Source organism: Notolepis coatsorum (genome assembly GCF_963971535.1).
Source record: "Notolepis coatsorum genome assembly, chromosome: 17".
NCBI lineage: Eukaryota > Metazoa > Chordata > Actinopteri > Aulopiformes > Paralepididae > Notolepis > Notolepis coatsorum.
Window position 1 is genome coordinate 11,669,993 of NC_140181.1, and position 18,079 is coordinate 11,688,071.

An 18,079-nucleotide genomic window follows, 5' to 3' on the forward strand; every position below is an offset into this window, starting at 1 on the left:
AGACGGAGGAGAGAGACTGAGAGGAGAGAGAGAGAGGAGAGACTGAGAGGAGAGAGAGAGAGGATAGACGGAGAGACGGAGAGAACCTGAGAGGAGAGAAAGAGAGGAGAGACTGAGAGGAGTGACAGAGGAGAGAGAGAGAGGAGAGAGAGAGAGGGAGAGACTGAGAGGAGAGACTGAGAGGAGAGACTGAGAGGAGAGACAAAGGAGAGAGAGAGAGGAGAGACTGAGAGGAGAGAGAGAGAGGAGAGACTGAGAGGAGAGACTGAGAGGGGAGAGATGAGAGGAGAGAAGAGAGACTGAGAGGAGAGAGAGGAGAGGAGAGACTGAGAGGAGAGACTGAGAGGAGAGACTGAGAGGAGAGACTGAGAGGAGAGACTGAGAGGAGAGAGAGAGAGGAGAGACAGAGGAGAGAGAGAGAGGAGAGAGAGAGAGGAGAAGAGAGAGAGAGGAGAGGACTGAGAGGAGAGACTGAGAGGAGAGAGAGAGGAGAGACTGAGAGGAGAGACTGAGAGGAGAGACTGAGAGGAGAGACTGAGAGGAGAGAGAGAGAGGAGAGACAGAGGAGAGAGAGAGAGGAGAGAGAGAGAGAGGAGAGAGAGAGAGAGGAGAGACTGAGAGGAGAGACTGAGAGGAGATACTGAGAGGAGAGACTGAGAGGAGAGAGAGAGAGGAGAGACAGAGGAGAGAGAGAGAGGAGAGAGAGAGAGAGGAGAGAGAGAGAGAGGAGAGACTGAGAGGAGAGACTGAGAGGAGTGACTGAGAGGAGAGAGAGAAGGAGAGAGAGAGGAGAGAGAGAGGAGAGACTGAGAGGAGAGACTGAGAGGAGAGACTGAGAGGAGAGGACTGAGAGGAGAGACTGAGGAGATACTGAGAGGAGAGACTGAGAGGAGAGAGAGAGAGAGAGGAGAGACAGAGGAGAGAGAGGAGAGAGAGAGAGGAGAGAGAGAGAGGAGGAGAGACTGAGAGGAGAGATTGAGAGGAGAGACTGAGGAGATACTGAGAGGAGAGACTGAGAGGAGAGAGCAGAGAGGAGAGACAGAGGAGAGAGAGAGAGGAGAGAGAGAGAGGAGAGAGAGAGAGAGGAGATACTGAGAGGAGAGACTGAGAGGAGAGAGAGAGAGGAGAGACAGAGGAGAGAGAGAGAGGAGAGAGAGAGAGGAGAGAGAGAGAGAGAGGAGAGGACTGAGAGGGAGAGACTGAGAGGAGAGAGACTGAGAGGAGAGAGAGAGAGGAGAGACTGAAAGGAGAGACAGAGGAGAGAGAGAGAGGAGAGAGCGAGAGGAGAGAGAGAGAGAGGAGAGACTGAGAGGAGAGACTGAGAGGGAGAGACTGAGAGGAGAGACTGAGAGGAGAGACTGAGAGGGAGAGACAGAGACTGAGAGAGAGAGGAGAGAGAGAGAGAGGAGAGACTGAGAGGAGAGACTGAGAGGAGAGACTGAGAGGAGAGACTGAGAGGAGAGACTGAGAGGAGAGACTGAGAGGAGAGACTGAGAGGAGAGACAGAGGAGAGAGAGAGAGGAGAGAGAGAGGAGAGACTGAGAGGAGAGACTGAGAGGAGAGACTGAGGGAGAGAGAGAGGAGAGACTGAGAGGAGAGACTGAGAGGAGAGACTGAGAGGGAGAGACTGAGAGGAGAGAGAGAGGAGAGACTGAGGAGAGACTGAGAGGAGAGACTGAGAGGAGAGAGCTGAGAGGAGAGAGAGAGGAGAGACTGAGAGGAGAGACTGAGAGGAGAGACTGAGAGGAGAGATGGAGGAGAGAGAGAGAGGAGGAGAGGAGAGGAGAGATGAGAGAGGAGAGACTGAGAGGAGAGACTGAGAGGAGAGACAGAGAGGAGAGACTGAGAGGAGAGACTGAGAGGAGAGAGAGAGGAGAGAGACAGAGATGAGAGAGAGAGGAGAGACTGAGAGGAGAGACTGAGAGGAGAGACTGAGAGGAGAGAGAGAGGAGAGACTGAGAGGAGAGACTGAGAGGAGAGACTGAGAGGAGAGAGAGAGGAGAGACTGAGAGGAGAGACTGAGAGGGAGAGACTGAGAGGAGAGACTGAGAGGAGAGAGGAGAGGAGAGAGAGAGAGGAGAGACTGAGAGGAGAGACTGAGAGGAGAGAGAGAGGAGAGAGACAGAGATGAGAGAGAGAGGAGAGACTGAGAGGAGAGACTGAGAGGAGAGAGAGAGGAGAGAGACAGAGAGGAGAGACTGAGAGGAGAGACTGAGAGGAGAGAGAGAGGAGAGAGACAGAGATGAGAGAGAGAGGAGAGACTGAGAGGAGAGACTGAGAGGAGAGACTGAGAGGAGAGACAGAGAGGAGAGACTGAGAGGAGAGACTGAGAGGAGAGAGAGAGGAGAGAGACAGAGAGGAGAGACTGAGAGGAGAGACTGAGAGGAGAGACTGAGAGGAGAGAGAGAGAGGAGAGACTGAGAGGAGAGACTGAGAGGAGAGACTGAGAGGAGAGAGAGAGAGGAGAGACTGAGAGGAGAGACTGAGAGGAGAGACTGAGAGGAGAGATGGATGAGAGAGAGAGAGGAGAGAGAGAGGAGAGAGAGAGAGGAGAGACTGAGAGGAGAGAGAGAGAGGAGAGACTGAGAGGAGAGACTGAGAGGAGAGATGGATGAGAGAGAGAGAGGAGAGAGAGAGGAGAGAGAGAGAGGAGAGACTGAGAGGAGAGAGAGAGAGGAGAGACTGAGGAGGAGAGACTGAGAGGAGAGAGAGAGGAGAGACTGAGAGGAGAGACTGAGAGGAGAGACTGAGAGGAGAGAGAGAGAGGAGAGACTGAGAGGAGAGACTGAGAGGAGAGACTGAGAGGAGAGATGGAGGAGAGAGAGAGGAGAGAGAGAGAGGAGAGAGAGAGAGGAGAGAGAGAGAGGAGAGACTGAGAGGAGAGACTGAGAGGAGAGAGAGAGGAGAGACTGAGTGGAGAGACTGAGAGGAGAGAGAGAGGAGAGAGAGAGAGGAGAGACTGAGAGGAGAGACTGAGAGGAGAGACTGAGAGGAGAGACTGAGAGGAGAGATGGAGGAGAGAGAGAGAGGAGAGAGAGAGGAGAGAGAGAGGAGAGACTGAGAGGAGAGACAGAGGAGAGAGAGAGAGGAGAGACAGAGGAGAGAGAGAGAGGAGAGAGAGAGGAGAGAGAGAGGAGAGACTGAGAGGAGAGACTGAGAGGAGAGACTGAGAGGAGAGAGAGAGGAGAGACTGAGAGGAGAGACTGAGAGGAGAGACTGAGAGGAGAGACTGAGAGGAGAGACTGAGAGGAGAGAGAGAGGAGAGACTGAGAGGAGAGAGAGAGAGGAGAGACTGAGAGGAGAGACTGAGAGGAGAGAGAGAGAGGAGAGACTGAGAGGAGAGAGAGAGAGGGAGAGACTGAGGAGGAGAGACTGAGAGGAGAGACTGAGGAGAGACAGAGAGGAGAGACTGAGAGGAGAGACTGAGAGAGGAGAGACTGAGAGGAGAGACTGAGAGGAGAGAGAGAGGAGAGACAGAGAGGAGAGAGAGAGAGGAGAGACTGAGAGGAGAGACTGAGAGGAGAGACTGAGAGGAGAGACTGAGAGGAGAGAGAGGAGAGAGACAGAGAGGAGAGAGAGAGAGGAGAGACTGAGAGGAGAGACTGAGAGGAGAGACTGAGAGAGAGACTGAGAGGAGAGAGAGAGGAGAGACTGAGAGGAGAGACTGAGAGGAGAGAGAGAGAGGAGAGAGAGAGGAGAGACTGAGAGGGAGACTGAGAGGAGAGAGAGAGAGAGAGGAGAGACTGAGAGGAGAGAGAGAGAGGAGAGAGAGAGGAGAGACTGAGAGGAGAGACTGGGAGGAGAGAGAGAGAGAGGAGAGAGAGAGAAGAGACTGAGAGGAGAGACTGAGAGGAGAGAGAGAGAGAGGGAGAGACTGAGAGGAGAGACTGAGAGGAGAGAGAGAGAGGAGAGAGAGAGAGGAGAGACTGAGAGGAGAGACTGAGAGGAGAGACTGAGAGGAGAGAGAGAGAGAGGAGAGAGAGAGAGGAGAGACTGAGAGGAGAGAGAGAGAGGAGAGACTGAGAGGAGAGACTGAGAGGAGAGACTGAGAGGAGAGAGAGAGGAGAGACTGAGAGGAGAGAGAGAGGAGAGACTGAGAGGAGAGACTGAGAGGAGAGAGAGAGAGGAGAGACTGAGAGGAGAGAGAGAGGAGAGACTGAGAGGAGAGACTGAGAGGAGAGACTGAGAGGAGAGACTGAGAGGAGAGACAGAGAGGAGAGAGAGAGGAGAGAGAGAGAGGAGAGAGAGAGGAGAGACTGAGAGGAGAGAGAGAGAGGAGAGACAGAGAGGAGAGAGAGAGGAGAGAGAGAGAGGAGAGACTGAGAGGAGAGACTGAGAGGAAAGACTGAGAGGAGAGAGAGAGAGGAGATACAGAGAGGAGAGAGAGAGGAGAGAGAGAGAGGAGAGAGAGAGAGGAGAGAGAGAGGAGAGACTGAGATGAGAGACTGAGAGGAGAGAGAGAGGAGAGACTGAGAGGAGAGAGAGAGGAGAGACTGAGAGGAGAGACAGAGGGGAGAGACTGAGAGGAGAGACTGAGAGGAGAGAGAGAGAGGAGAGACAGAGAGGAGAGAGGGAGAGGAGAGAGAGGAGAGAGAGAGAGGAGAGACTGAGAGGAGAGACTGAGAGGAGAGAGAGAGAGGAGAGACAGAGAGGAGAGACTGAGAGGAGAGACTGAGAGGAGAGACAGAGAGGAGAGAGAGAGAGGAGAGACAGAGAGGAGAGAGAGAGGAGAGAGAGAGAGGAGAGAGAGAGAGAGGAGAGAGAGAGAGGAGAGACTGAGAGGAGAGACTGAGAGGAGAGACTGAGAGGAGAGACTGAGAGGAGAGACTGAGAGGAGAGACTGAGAGGAGAGACTGAGAGGAGAGACTGAGAGGAGAGACTGAGAGGAGAGACTGAGAGGAGAGAGAGAGGAGAGAGAGAGAGGAGAGAGAGAGAGGAGAGACTGAGAGGAGAGACTGAGAGGAGAGACTGAGAGGAGAGAGAGAGAGGAGAGACTGAGAGGAGAGACTGAGAGGAGAGACTGAGAGGAGACTGAGAGGAGAGACTGAGGAGAGACTGAGAGGAGAGACTGAGAGGAGAGACTGAGAGGAGAGAGAGAGGAGAGATGGAGGAGAGAGAGAGAGGAGAGAGAGAGGAGAGAGAGAGAGGAGAGACTGAGAGGAGAGACTGAGAGGAGAGAGAGAGAGGAGAGACTGAGAGGAGAGAGAGAGAGGAGAGAGAGAGGAGAGACTGAGAGGAGAGACTGGGAGGAGAGAGAGAGAGGAGAGACTGAGAGGAGAGACTGAGAGGAGAGAGAGAGGAGAGACTGAGAGGAGAGACTGAGAGGAGAGACTGAGAGGAGAGAGAGAGGAGAGACTGAGAGGAGAGACTGAGAGGAGAGACTGAGAGGAGAGACTGAGAGGAGAGACTGAGAGGAGAGACTGAGAGGAGAGATGGAGGAGAGAGAGAGAGGAGAGAGAGAGGAGAGAGAGAGAGGAGAGACTGAGAGGAGAGACTGAGAGGAGAGAGAGAGAGGAGAGACTGAGAGGAGAGAGAGAGAGGAGAGAGAGAGGAGAGACTGAGAGGAGAGACTGGGGAGGAGAGAGAGAGAGGAGAGAGAGAGAGATGAGAGAGAGAGGAGAGACTGAGAGGAGAGACTGAGAGGAGAGAGAGAGGAGAGACTGAGAGGAGAGACTGAGAGGAGAGACTGAGAGGAGAGAGAGGAGAGACTGAGAGGAGAGACTGAGAGGAGAGACTGAGAGGAGAGACTGAGAGGAGAGACAGAGAGGAGAGACTGAGAGGAGAGACTGAGAGGAGAGAGAGAGGAGAGAGACAGAGATGAGAGAGAGAGGAGAGACTGAGAGGAGAGACTGAGAGGAGAGAGAGAGAGGAGAGACTGAGAGGACAGACTGAGAGGAGAGAGAGAGGAGAGAGACAGAGAGGAGAGACTGAGAGGAGAGACAGAGAGGAGAGACTGAGAGGAGAGACTGAGAGGAGAGATGGATGAGAGAGAGAGAGGAGAGAGAGAGGAGAGAGAGAGAGGAGAGACTGAGAGGAGAGAGAGAGAGGAGAGACTGAGAGGAGAGACTGAGAGGAGAGATGGATGAGAGAGAGAGAGGAGAGAGAGAGGAGAGAGAGAGAGGAGAGACTGAGAGGAGAGAGAGAGAGGAGAGACTGAGAGGAGAGACTGAGAGGAGAGAGAGAGGAGAGACTGAGAGGAGAGACTGAGAGGAGAGACTGAGAGGAGAGAGAGAGAGGAGAGACTGAGAGGAGAGACTGAGAGGAGAGACTGAGAGGAGAGATGGAGGAGAGAGAGAGGAGAGAGAGAGAGGAGAGAGAGAGAGGAGAGAGAGAGAGGAGAGACTGAGAGGAGAGACTGAGAGGAGAGAGAGAGGAGAGACTGAGTGGAGAGACTGAGAGGAGAGAGAGAGGAGAGAGAGAGAGGAGAGACTGAGAGGAGAGACTGAGAGGAGAGACTGAGAGGAGAGACTGAGAGGAGAGATGGAGGAGAGAGAGAGAGGAGAGACAGAGGAGAGAGAGAGAGGAGAGAGAGAGGAGAGAGAGAGGAGAGACTGAGAGGAGAGACAGAGGAGAGAGAGAGAGGAGAGACAGAGGAGAGAGAGAGAGGAGAGAGAGAGGAGAGAGAGAGAGGAGAGACTGAGAGGAGAGACTGAGAGGAGAGACTGAGAGGAGAGAGAGAGGAGAGACTGAGAGGAGAGACTGAGAGGAGAGACTGAGAGGAGAGACTGAGAGGAGAGAGAGAGAGGAGAGACTGAGAGGAGAGAGAGAGGAGAGACTGAGAGGAGAGACTGAGAGGAGAGAGAGAGAGGAGAGACTGAGAGGAGAGACTGAGAGGAGAGACTGAGGAGAGACAGAGAGGAGAGACTGAGAGGAGAGACTGAGAGAGGAGAGACTGAGAGGAGAGACTGAGAGGAGAGAGAGAGGAGAGAGAGAGAGGAGAGAGAGAGAGGAGAGACTGAGAGGAGAGACTGAGAGGAGAGACTGAGAGGAGAGACTGAGAGGAGAGAGAGAGGAGAGACTGAGAGGAGAGACTGAGAGGAGAGAGAGAGAGGAGAGAGAGAGGAGAGACTGAGAGGAGAGACTGAGAGGAGAGAGAGAGAGAGAGAGGAGAGACTGAGAGGAGAGAGAGAGAGGAGAGAGAGAGGAGAGACTGAGAGGAGAGACTGGGGAGGAGAGAGAGAGAGGAGAGAGAGAGAGAAGAGACTGAGAGGAGAGACTGAGAGGAGAGAGAGAGAGAGGAGAGACTGAGAGGAGAGACTGAGAGGAGAGAGAGAGAGGAGAGAGAGAGAGGAGAGACTGAGAGGAGAGACTGAGAGGAGAGAGAGAGAGAGGAGAGAGAGAGAGGAGAGACTGAGAGGAGAGATGGAGGAGAGACTGAGAGGAGAGACAAAGGAGAGAGAGAGAGGAGAGAGAGAGAGGAGAGACTGAGAGGAGAGAGAGAGAGGAGAGACTGAGAGGAGAGACTGAGAGGAGAGACTGAGAGGAGAGAGAGAGGAGAGACTGAGAGGAGAGAGAGAGGAGAGACTGAGAGGAGAGACTGAGAGGAGAGAGAGAGAGGAGAGACTGAGAGGAGAGAGAGAGAGGAGAGACTGAGAGGAGAGACTGAGAGGAGAGACTGAGAGGAGAGACTGAGAGGAGAGACTGAGAGGAGAGACAGAGAGGAGAGAGAGAGGAGAGAGAAAGAGGAGAGAGAGAGGAGAGACTGAGAGGAGAGAGAGAGAGGAGAGACAGAGAGGAGAGAGAGAGGAGAGAGAGAGAGGAGAGACTGAGAGGAGAGACTGAGAGGAAAGACTGAGAGGAGAGAGAGAGGAGATACAGAGAGGAGAGAGAGAGGAGAGAGAGAGAGGAGAGAGAGAGAGGAGAGAGAGAGGAGAGACTGAGATGAGAGACTGAGAGGAGAGAGAGAGGAGAGACTGAGAGGAGAGAGAGAGGAGAGACTGAGAGGAGAGACAGAGAGGAGAGACTGAGAGGAGAGACTGAGAGGAGAGAGAGAGAGGAGAGACAGAGAGGAGAGACTGAGAGGAGAGACTGAGAGGAGAGACAGAGAGGAGAGAGAGAGAGGAGAGACAGAGAGGAGAGAGAGAGGAGAGAGAGAGAGGAGAGAGAGAGAGAGGAGAGACTGAGAGGAGAGACTGAGAGGAGAGACTGAGAGGAGAGACTGAGAGGAGAGACTGAGGAGAGACAGAGAGGAGAGAGAGAGGAGAGAGAGAGAGGAGAGAGAGAGAGAGGAGAGACTGAGAGGAGAGACTGAGAGGAGAGACTGAGAGGAGAGACTGAGGAGAGAGAGAGAGGAGAGACAGAGGAGAGAGAGAGAGGAGAGAGAGAGGAGAGAGAGAGAGGAGAGACTGAGAGGAGAGACTGAGAGGAGAGACTGAGAGGAGAGAGAGAGGAGAGACTGAGAGGAGAGACTGAGAGGAGAGACTGAGAGGAGAGACTGAGAGGAGAGACTGAGAGGAGAGAGAGAGGAGAGACTGAGAGGAGAGACTGAGAGGAGAGACTGAGAGGAGAGAGAGAGAGGAGAGACTGAGAGGAGATACTGAGAGGAGAGACTGAGAGGAGAGACTGAGGAGAGACAGAGAGGAGAGACAGAGGAGAGAGAGAGAGGAGAGAGAGGAGAGAGAGAGAGGAGAGACTGAGAGGAGAGACTGAGAGGAGAGACTGAGAGGAGAGACTGAGAGGAGAGAGAGAGGAGAGACAGAGAGGAGAGAGAGAGAGGAGAGACTGAGAGGAGAGACTGAGAGGAGAGACTGAGAGGAGAGACTGAGAGGAGAGAGAGAGGAGAGACTGAGAGGAGAGACTGAGAGGAGAGAGAGAGAGGAGAGAGAGAGGAGAGACTGAGAGGAGAGACTGAGAGGAGAGAGAGAGAGGAGAGACTGAGAGGAGAGAGAGAGAGGAGAGAGAGAGGAGAGACTGAGAGGAGAGACTGGGGAGGAGAGAGAGAGAGGAGAGAGAGAGAGAAGAGACTGAGAGGAGAGACTGAGAGGAGAGAGAGAGAGAGGAGAGACTGAGAGGAGAGACTGAGAGGAGAGAGAGAGAGGAGAGAGAGAGGAGAGACTGAGAGGAGAGACTGAGAGGAGAGAGAGAGAGGAGAGAGAGAGAGGAGAGACTGAGAGGAGAGATGGAGGAGAGACTGAGAGGAGAGACAAAGGAGAGAGAGAGAGGAGAGAGAGAGAGGAGAGACTGAGAGGAGAGAGAGAGAGGAGAGACTGAGAGGAGAGACTGAGAGGAGAGACTGAGAGGAGAGAGAGAGGAGAGACTGAGAGGAGAGAGAGAGGAGAGACTGAGAGGAGAGACTGAGAGGAGAGACTGAGAGGAAAGACTGAGAGGAGAGAGAGAGAGGAGATACAGAGAGGAGAGAGAGGAGAGAGAGAGGAGAGAGAGAGAGGAGAGAGAGAGGAGAGACTGAGAGGAGAGACTGAGAGGAGAGAGAGAGGAGAGACTGAGAGGAGAGAGAGAGGAGAGACTGAGAGGAGAGACAGAGAGGAGAGACTGAGAGGAGAGACTGAGAGGAGAGAGAGAGAGGAGAGACAGAGAGGAGAGAGAGAGAGGAGAGAGAGGAGAGAGAGAGAGGAGAGACTGAGAGGAGAGACTGAGAGGAGAGACTGAGAGGAGAGACTGAGAGGAGAGACAGAGAGGAGAGAGAGAGAGGAGAGACAGAGAGGAGAGAGAGAGGAGAGACTGAGGGGAGAGACTGAGGAGAGACTGAGAGGAGAGACTGAGAGGAGAGACAGAGAGGAGAGACTGAGAGGAGAGACTGAGAGGAGAGAGAGAGGAGAGACTGAGGGGAGAGACTGAGAGGAGAGACTGAGGAGAGACTGAGAGGAGAGACTGAGAGGAGAGACTGAGAGGAGAGACTGAGAGGAGAGACTGAGAGGAGAGAGAGAGGAGAGACTGAGAGGAGAGACTGAGAGGAGAGACTGAGAGGAGAGATGGAGGAGAGACTGAGAGGAGAGACTGAGGAGAGAGAGAGAGGAGAGACTGAGAGGAGAGACTGAGAGGAGAGACTGAGAGGAGAGACTGAGGAGAAACTGGGGAGAGACTGAGAGGAGAGACAGAGAGGAGAGACTGAGGAGAGACTGAGAGGAGAGACTGAGAGGAGAGACGGAGGAGAGATGGAGGAGAGACTGAGGAGAGAGATGGAGAGGAGAGACTGAGAGGAGAGACTGAGAGGAGAGAGAGAGGAGAGACAGAGAGGAGAGAGAGAGAGGAGAGACTGAGAGGAGAGAGAGAGGAGAGAGAGAGAGGAGAGAGAGAGAGAGGAGAGACTGAGAGGAGAGACTGAGAGGAGAGACTGAGAGGAGAGACTGAGAGGAGAGACTGAGGAGAGACAGAGAGGAGAGAGAGAGGAGAGAGAGAGAGGAGAGAGAGAGAGAGGAGAGACTGAGAGGAGAGACTGAGAGGAGAGACTGAGAGGAGAGACTGAGGAGAGAGAGAGAGGAGAGACAGAGGAGAGAGAGAGAGGAGAGAGAGAGGAGAGAGAGAGAGGAGAGACTGAGAGGAGAGACTGAGAGGAGAGACTGAGAGGAGAGAGAGAGGAGAGACTGAGAGGAGAGACTGAGAGGAGAGACTGAGAGGAGAGACTGAGAGGAGAGACTGAGAGGAGAGAGAGAGGAGAGACTGAGAGGAGAGACTGAGAGGAGAGACTGAGAGGAGAGAGAGAGAGGAGAGACTGAGAGGAGATACTGAGAGGAGAGACTGAGAGGAGAGACTGAGGAGAGACAGAGAGGAGAGACAGAGGAGAGAGAGAGAGGAGAGAGAGGAGAGAGAGAGAGGAGAGACTGAGAGGAGAGACTGAGAGGAGAGACTGAGAGGAGAGACTGAGAGGAGAGAGAGAGGAGAGACAGAGAGGAGAGAGAGAGAGGAGAGACTGAGAGGAGAGACTGAGAGGAGAGACTGAGAGGAGAGACTGAGAGGAGAGAGAGAGGAGAGACTGAGAGGAGAGACTGAGAGGAGAGAGAGAGAGGAGAGAGAGAGGAGAGACTGAGAGGAGAGACTGAGAGGAGAGAGAGAGAGGAGAGACTGAGAGGAGAGAGAGAGAGGAGAGAGAGAGGAGAGACTGAGAGGAGAGACTGGGGAGGAGAGAGAGAGAGGAGAGAGAGAGAGAAGAGACTGAGAGGAGAGACTGAGAGGAGAGAGAGAGAGAGGAGAGACTGAGAGGAGAGACTGAGAGGAGAGAGAGAGAGGAGAGAGAGAGGAGAGACTGAGAGGAGAGACTGAGAGGAGAGAGAGAGAGGAGAGAGAGAGAGGAGAGACTGAGAGGAGAGATGGAGGAGAGACTGAGAGGAGAGACAAAGGAGAGAGAGAGAGGAGAGAGAGAGAGGAGAGACTGAGAGGAGAGAGAGAGAGGAGAGACTGAGAGGAGAGACTGAGAGGAGAGACTGAGAGGAGAGAGAGAGGAGAGACTGAGAGGAGAGAGAGAGGAGAGACTGAGAGGAGAGACTGAGAGGAGAGACTGAGAGGAAAGACTGAGAGGAGAGAGAGAGAGGAGATACAGAGAGGAGAGAGAGGAGAGAGAGAGGAGAGAGAGAGAGGAGAGAGAGAGGAGAGACTGAGAGGAGAGACTGAGAGGAGAGAGAGAGGAGAGACTGAGAGGAGAGAGAGAGGAGAGACTGAGAGGAGAGACAGAGAGGAGAGACTGAGAGGAGAGACTGAGAGGAGAGAGAGAGAGGAGAGACAGAGAGGAGAGAGAGAGAGGAGAGAGAGGAGAGAGAGAGAGGAGAGACTGAGAGGAGAGACTGAGAGGAGAGACTGAGAGGAGAGACTGAGAGGAGAGACAGAGAGGAGAGAGAGAGAGGAGAGACAGAGAGGAGAGAGAGAGGAGAGACTGAGGGGAGAGACTGAGGAGAGACTGAGAGGAGAGACTGAGAGGAGAGACAGAGAGGAGAGACTGAGAGGAGAGACTGAGAGGAGAGAGAGAGGAGAGACTGAGGGGAGAGACTGAGAGGAGAGACTGAGAGGAGAGACTGAGAGGAGAGACTGAGAGGAGAGACTGAGAGGAGAGAGAGAGGAGAGACTGAGAGGAGAGACTGAGAGGAGAGACTGAGAGGAGAGATGGAGGAGAGACTGAGAGGAGAGACTGAGGAGAGAGAGAGAGGAGAGACTGAGAGGAGAGACTGAGAGGAGAGACTGAGAGGAGAGACTGAGGAGAAACTGGGGAGAGACTGAGAGGAGAGACAGAGAGGAGAGACTGAGGAGAGACTGAGAGGAGAGACTGAGAGGAGAGACGGAGGAGAGATGGAGGAGAGACTGAGGAGAGAGATGGAGAGGAGAGACTGAGAGGAGAGACTGAGAGGAGAGAGAGAGGAGAGACAGAGAGGAGAGAGAGAGAGGAGAGACTGAGAGGAGAGACTGAGAGGAGAGACTGAGAGGAGAGACTGAGAGGAGAGAGAGAGGAGAGACAGAGAGGAGAGAGAGAGAGGAGAGACTGAGAGGAGAGACTGAGAGGAGAGACTGAGAGGAGAGACTGAGAGGAGAGAGAGAGGAGAGACTGAGAGGAGAGACTGAGAGGAGAGAGAGAGAGGAGAGAGAGAGGAGAGACTGAGAGGAGAGACTGAGAGGAGAGAGAGAGAGGAGAGACTGAGAGGAGAGAGAGAGAGGAGAGAGAGAGGAGAGACTGAGAGGAGAGACTGGGGAGGAGAGAGAGAGAGGAGAGAGAGAGAGAAGAGACTGAGAGGAGAGACTGAGAGGAGAGAGAGAGAGAGGAGAGACTGAGAGGAGAGACTGAGAGGAGAGAGAGAGAGGAGAGAGAGAGGAGAGACTGAGAGGAGAGACTGAGAGGAGAGAGAGAGAGGAGAGAGAGAGAGGAGAGACTGAGAGGAGAGATGGAGGAGAGACTGAGAGGAGAGACAAAGGAGAGAGAGAGAGGAGAGAGAGAGAGGAGAGACTGAGAGGAGAGAGAGAGAGGAGAGACTGAGAGGAGAGACTGAGAGGAGAGACTGAGAGGAGAGAGAGAGGAGAGACTGAGAGGAGAGAGAGAGGAGAGACTGAGAGGAGAGACTGAGAGGAGAGACTGAGAGGAAAGACTGAGAGGAGAGAGAGAGAGGAGATACAGAGAGGAGAGAGAGGAGAGAGAGAGGAGAGAGAGAGAGAGAGAGGAGAGACTGAGAGGAGAGACTGAGAGGAGAGAGAGAGGAGAGACTGAGAGGAGAGAGAGAGGAGAGACTGAGAGGAGAGACAGAGAGGAGAGACTGAGAGGAGAGACTGAGAGGAGAGAGAGAGAGGAGAGACAGAGAGGAGAGAGAGAGAGGAGAGAGAGGAGAGAGAGAGAGGAGAGACTGAGAGGAGAGACTGAGAGGAGAGACTGAGAGGAGAGACTGAGAGGAGAGACAGAGAGGAGAGAGAGAGAGGAGAGACAGAGAGGAGAGAGAGAGGAGAGACTGAGGGGAGAGACTGAGGAGAGACTGAGAGGAGAGACTGAGAGGAGAGACAGAGAGGAGAGACTGAGAGGAGAGACTGAGAGGAGAGAGAGAGGAGAGACTGAGGGGAGAGACTGAGAGGAGAGACTGAGGAGAGACTGAGAGGAGAGACTGAGAGGAGAGACTGAGAGGAGAGACTGAGAGGAGAGACTGAGAGGAGAGACTGAGAGGAGAGAGAGAGGAGAGACTGAGAGGAGAGACTGAGAGGAGAGACTGAGAGGAGAGATGGAGGAGAGACTGAGAGGAGAGACTGAGGAGAGAGAGAGAGGAGAGACTGAGAGGAGAGACTGAGAGGAGAGACTGAGAGGAGAGACTGAGGAGAAACTGGGGAGAGACTGAGAGGAGAGACAGAGAGGAGAGACTGAGGAGAGACTGAGAGGAGAGACTGAGAGGAGAGACGGAGGAGAGATGGAGGAGAGACTGAGGAGAGAGATGGAGAGGAGAGACTGAGGACAGGGCGTCCTCGGAGCACAAAACAACAAGTGTATTTTCCAGACGAAGGCGTGAGCACCTCTCACTCAAGACAATTGTATGCTGCAGAGAAGAAGTCATGCAGGCTTGTTCGCTGCCATTGTTATCACAACAGAAGCTCCACAGAAGGCTATTCTTCGCTCATCGAAGGCCATAGTTACACACGACGGTACACAGCAATGTGGGGAAATGCGATCCGTCAGGGAAAGCCGTGTCATTCACCACACGATGTGGACGGATGCAGCCACGATGGGGCCTAAGGGCTTGTTGTGTCCATGTAGCGTTTTCTTTCTGGGCACCCACATCTTTTTTCATCAATTGTTCCCAATGAATCGGAATCAGAATCAGAATCAGAATCAGAATCAGAAAGGTCTTTATTGCTAAGAAGTTTACACGTACAAGGAATTTGATTTTGGTAGTTTTAACAGACAAGACAATTACGGTATAATAAAATAAAAAGGTGGAATAAAATGAACATGCAATATAAACTAAATTAAAATAGAAGCACAGTAGAATAGAAAATAATTAGAAGAGCTGCACCGTGAGGCCTTCTAGAGCAGGGGTTCCCAAACTTTTCAGGCCGGGACCCAGAAAATAAGGCGTCAGAGAACACATCGTCAGGCTTTTTTTTTTTTTTTTTTTTTTTTGCCAGGTGACAAAGCCAAATATCACTTCAATCCTATTAAGTTAGTTCAAGTTAGGTATTCATTTATATGTGCTATTTATGAGAGGGCTAACTTGTTGCAAAATAATAATGATAATAATAATAGCCTCATTAAAATACTATTGTTGCTTCGGTTGTTTTCAGCGTTTTATGTGCATAATCTGTTATTTAGTTTGAAATGTTCGTTGAAATAAGTTGATTTTTCGTTTTTGTTTATTTATTAAGTTAATATAAAACCATATAGTCACATTTTAGAATACAATAGAATAGAATTTTAGAATACAACTAGAAACACTGTCCTGGCCTGCTTCTAAGTTCAGTGGCCTGACAGAAAAAGAAAAAAAAAAACGTTGAAAGTAACTAGGTTACGAAGTCGTCGTCGTCGTCCCCTGCTGCTGCCACAACATAAGAATGACAACAGTTCTTTTTTTTTATTTAAATAATGCTTTATTGAAAGTGCAAAATGTCATAAATCATGATTGGCTGCTCAGACAGGTCATCATGAGACGTCGTCAGCCATCAGGCCATATAAGGTCACAGCTGTCCACTGCTCAGGCACTCTAGGACGGTGGTTCCCAAACGAAATAAAATAGAAAATGTATATAATATAATTTTAATTAAAAATAAAATTGTAAAACCGTTGTGTAATATAAAACATGGTATTATAGTTTGTTATTCTGTGTGTGGCTGTGTGCGTGCGCGAGCGCACGTCCCATCTCCGGTCTAGCTGACTGTACCCCTGGCTCTCTTATCATCAGCATTATGAGATAGTAACTAAATTGTTATGGTTTGACACCGACCCCAAACGCAACGACACAAGAGAGTAGGATTCAGAGTTGCCAAAAACAAGGGCTTGTTTATTTACACTAAATAAACAGCATAGACTTGGTAGAGTTCAAACAAAGACTGGAATACAAGCAAGGATGAATGTTGCTGCTCTGCAGCTTCTCCCGGGATGGTAGTCTGGGGAAGCAGACGATGACGTCAGAGCCGCTCTGCAGACTTCTCTCGGCTGAATCTCCGAGGTGGTTGCGGGACCGAGAGGGAGAGAGGGAGCGAGTTAGCTCAGAGTGCAGTTGGAACAGAGCAGGTGACAGGAAAGGTGACTTGTACCCAAAAACAGAGTTATCCAAGTGACTGAATCTTCGGTGTATATACACACTGTGAGTAACGTTCCAAACACAATCCCACGTGATAGAAATCTTCGGTGCAAAATAAACACTGTGAGCGAAGTCCCAAAATACAAATCCAAGTGATAATATCTTCGGTGTGTAAACACACAGTGGGCGATGTTAGGCCAAAATATTATCCCAATGAAACAATCCAAAAAGGGCTAAACGCTGGGTGAGTGACTGTCTGAATAAAAAGCAGGAAATCTTCAGTGTTATAAAAACACACGAAAAACGGAATAGGATGAAAGACAGTCATAAAAACTCACCCAGGCGCTGTGCGTAAAGAGCGTTGGAACAGAACGGAGCGAGCGCGTCGCCACGGGAAAAGGGTGTCCAAGAGGAATGCTTCTTGAATATCCTGGAGGCAAAGCACAGGGAAAAAACAGCAGGCAAGGCAGGAACGGCGAATGCAACTGAAATATCAAAACGATCCAACAAAACTTGAATGGGGAACCGGGGTATAAATAATCAGGGAATGCTTAATTGACAAGCAGTGACAGCTGAGGGATGTGATTGACAAGCGTGTGGTTGGGGGAGCACCAATCAACGACGTCTATGGGAAGAAGCGTGTGAATAGGGGAATGCAATGATTAACAGAAAACTAATGGAAACAGAGCGAGTAGGCTTAAAGGAACAGAGCGAGTAAGTGAGCACTGGACAAAAACCTCACAGTACCCCCCCCTCCACGGGAGCCACCCGGCGACCAGGCCGACCCGGCTCGTCAGGATGGGCACGATGGAAGTCAGTGATCAAGCCGGGATCCACGATGAGCTGCCGGGAGACCCAGCTACGCTCCTCAGGGCCGTAACCCTCCCAGTCCACCAGGTATTGGAACCCCCGGCCCCGCCGACGAACGCCCATCAACCGGCGGACCTGCCACTGGGGGTGACCATCCACCAACACGGGAGGCGGAGGATCAGGAGCTGGAGGCATCAGGGGACTGAGGGAGACGGGCTTAACCCGGGAGACATGGAACACGGGGTGAATGTGCATGGACGCAGGAAGTTTCAGGCGTAGGGCCGCCGGACTGAGTACCTTCAGGACCTCGAAAGGTCAGACGAAACGGGGGTTGAGCTTCTTGGCCGAGGACCGAAGCGGGAGGTCCCTTGCGGAGAGCCACACCCTCTGCCCAGGGCGGTAAGTCGGCGCAGGAACCCGGCGCCGGTCGGCCCCACGACAGGCGCGCTCAGATGTCCGGAGCAGCGCGGTCCTGGTGATCTCCCAAACTCGTCGGCAGCGGTCGAGGTGGTCCTGCACGGAGGGAACTGCCACTTCCGCCTCCTGTGCGGGGAAAAGAGGGGGCCCAGGGAAACCTCAAATGGTGAGAGGCCGGTGGCGGAACTGACCATTGAATTGATGGAGTACTCAACCCAGGGAAGGAAACGGCTCCAGGATGCCGGTCTCTCGGCTGCCACACACCGAAGAGCAGACTCCACGCTCTGGTTCATCCTCTCCGTCTGTCCGTTAGTCTGGGGATGATAACCAGAGGAAAGACTGACCGTCGCCCCCAATCCCTTGCAAAAGGCCCGCCATACCTGGGAGGTGAACTGGGGCCCCCGGTCAGAGACGATGTCCTGGGGAAACCCATGAAGGCGGAACACGTGGTGAGTCAGGAGGTCCGCCGTCTCGGCCGCCGAGGGAAGCTTGGAAAGGGCCACGAGGTGAACCCCCTTGCTGAATCGATCCACCACGGTCAGAAGGCAAGTGTTCCCCTGGGAGGAGGGAAGACCGGTAACGAAGTCTAGCGCCACATGTGACCAAGGGCGGCTTGGAACGGGAAGTGGCTGTAAGAGCCCGGAGGGTGCCTGGTGCGAGGCCTTGCTGCGGGCACAGACCGCGCAGGCCAATACGAACTCCTTGACGTCGTTCCGCATGGTGGGCCACCAGAAACGACGAGCCAGGAAGGAGAACGTGCGATGGACGCCCGGGTGGCAGGCGAACCGGCTGGTATGGCCCCAAAGCAGCACCCGGGACCGGACAGAGTCGGGGACGAAGAGACGATGAATCGGAACGTTGCTTGGAGCACGCTGGAAGCGTAGGGCACGTCTAACCACACCCTCGATGCCCAAGGTGATGACTCCAACCACCCGGGCCTCCGGGAGGATGGGAGTCGGGTCCTCAGAGGGTGGAGCCCCCTTGGAGTGTAACCGGGACAGGGAGTCGGCCTTCGTGTTGCGGGAACCGGGACGGAAGGTCAGCGAGAAGTCGAACCGACTGAGGAAACTGGCCCATCTCGCCTGCCGACCGTTGAGGCGCCTGGAAGCGCGGATGAACGGCAGGTTCTTGTGGTCCGTCCAGATGGTAAAAGGCTCCTCAGCCCCCTCTAGCCAATGACGCCACTCCTCCAACGCAGCCAC